Below are 2491 nucleotides of genomic sequence, written 5' to 3'. Positions count from 1 at the left end.
CTGATGGTTAATGATGTTGAGCACAGATTCATGTGTTTATTTTTCATTGCTATATATTTTTGAGAAGTAATTGTTGAAGTCTTGTTTATTTTGTAATTGGACTATTGTTCTTACTATTGAGCTTTGAGAAATCTTTATATATTGTGGATACAAGTCTTTTATTTATTATCTCATTTCCAAGTATTTCTCTCAGTTTATTGTTTGTATATTCATTCTCTTAACATTATCATTGACAGAGCTGTTTTTTTTACTTTGATAAAATCTAATTTATCATTTTTTTCCTTTTATGGATCATGACTTTGGTCTTTTATTTAAGCTGTCAAAATTTATAATAATTTAAGTTATCAAAATATCTACATGTAGAGTTATTTATAACAACTTCATTAGTATTTATGGAGTCTCACTTTACAATCTATAATCAAGTTGTAACTTACGTCTTCTTTCTTCTCTTGTTTGCCTAGATAGATATTTATGTTACTGATGGTTTTCAAAGAGCCAGTTTATGATTTTATTTATTTTCTCTATTGTTTTCCTGTTTTCAATTTTATTGACTCCATCAGTTTTTATTTCATATATTTTGAAGCTCTATTGTTAGGTACATAAGCATTTCAATTTGCTTTGTCTTCTGGTAAATTGACCCTTTTGTCATTCCATGTATCTCACTTTATACCTGACAAGTTTCCTTGCTTTCAAGATTACTTTGTCTGATATTAATATAACATTTCATTTTTATTTTCATTAGAGTTTTCAAAGTATATATTTTTTCATTTGTTTACTTTTAACCTACTTATATCATGATATAAAGCACAGTTTGGCTTTATTTTTTATTATCTAATTTGATATGCTCTATCTTTTAATTATCATGTTTAAATCATTTATGTATAATGTAATTTTTTTAATTTTAGAGTCAAGTCTACCATTTTGTTATGTATAATGTGTTACCCTTTTTATCTCCTTGTTTTCTCTTTCCTGTCTTATTTTGAATTATTTAAATCATATTTTATCCAATTTTAATCAATCTATTGGGTTTCTTTTTACTATATATCTTTTAAAGTTTTATTTTTGTTGCCCAAGGCATTACACTATTCATATTTACCATTTCACTTTCTACTTAGAATTAATATTTTGCTGCTTCAAGTCAATGTAGAAAACTTACCATCGTGCATATTATTTTATACTCTCCTGCTTTTGTTTTTTGACATACATTGCATTTTAAAATATCAAGAAGCCTCATCAGACAATATCATAATTCTTGTATTCAATTGTCAAATGTGTTTTGAAGACCTTAAAAGGATGAAAATAATCTATATGCCAAGAATTTTACTAAATTTTTTTTTTTTTTTTCACCATTTCTTCTTGTTTTTTATTCCCAGTGTTCCAAGTTTCCCTTTAGGGTCATTCACCTCCCATTTGAAAAACATTCTTCAGGATTATTTTTAAGCAATAAGCAAATTTACTTAGTTTCCTTTCATCTGAGAATATCTTCATTTCACCTTCATTCCTGAAGGATATTTTCACTGACTATGGATTTCTGGGTTGACAGCTCTTTTCTCTCAGCACTTCACAAATATTGCCCACTTCCTTCATGCCTCCATGGCTTTAGATGAGAAATATCCTGCCATTCAGATAATTGTTCTTCTAGAACTAATGTGTCACTTTTTTCCTCTAGCTCTTTTCAGACTTTTTTCTTTAAGTTTTCAACAGTTTGATTTTGATGTGTCTGAGAATGGAGTTTTTCAAATTTAGAAATAAATTGGTGCGAATGCCTATGACAGCTGGAGTAGTTGAGGAAAGACTTCAGATCTCAATGTAGATTGGATTCCTTAAGAAAATAGAAGAAAGAAAGAGGATTGAATAAGAATAGTCTTAGACCGTTCTAAGAAGGGTTCGGCCAAACCAATGGTTGTTCTTGAGCCAAAGGTACTTGCTGGCAGAATCCTACATCTTATAGGAATGGGTCTGCATCAGTACACCGATTATGCTCGATCATTGACTAGAAGCAAACTTTGAGAAGCACAGCCTTGGCACAGATATGGTGACATACCTGAAGGAGCAGTAGCTGGGTTCACTGGTATGCTTCCAAAAGCAGATCTGAGCAGCTCATTTCCATGGCTGCCAAATCTAGTTTGTAGAGTATCACCCTAGCAACCGTTAGAGAGTAGAATGTAGTGACCAGGGGTTCTGGTTACACTACAGAAGCAATGATGGGAGAGTAGAGTGATCATGTTGAAGTTGGTGAGAAGAGATCACAGTTTGGATCTATTTTTTTTTTTAATTTTTTTTTTTAATTTAATTTAATTTTTTAACTTTACAATATTGTGTTGGTTTTGCCATATATCAAAATGAATCCGCCACAGGTATACATGTGTTCCCCATCTTGAACCCTCCTCCATCCCCATACCATCCCTCTGGGTCGTCCCAGTGCACCAGCCCCAAGCATCCAGTATCGTGCATCGAACCTGGACTGGTGGATCTATTTTTAACATAAGGT

General features: G+C 31.5%; 1 long non-coding RNA gene across 1 annotated transcript; it reads right to left on the bottom strand.

Moving 5' to 3' along the window:
• Positions 1–1326: 1326 nt before the first annotated feature.
• On the bottom strand, positions 1327–2258 carry LOC133233994 (uncharacterized). Its single transcript, XR_009731946.1, has 2 exons — positions 2045–2258; positions 1327–1822 (listed from the first exon to the last, which is right to left on the bottom strand). It is a non-coding gene; the product is annotated as an uncharacterized LOC133233994 (long non-coding RNA).
• Positions 2259–2491: the final 233 nt, after the last annotated feature.

Source organism: Bos javanicus, chromosome 21, assembly GCF_032452875.1.
Source record: "Bos javanicus breed banteng chromosome 21, ARS-OSU_banteng_1.0, whole genome shotgun sequence".
Classification (NCBI taxonomy): domain Eukaryota; kingdom Metazoa; phylum Chordata; class Mammalia; order Artiodactyla; family Bovidae; genus Bos; species Bos javanicus.
The sequence above is the reverse complement of the archived record's forward strand: the minus strand, read 5'-3'. Positions and strand labels throughout refer to the sequence as shown.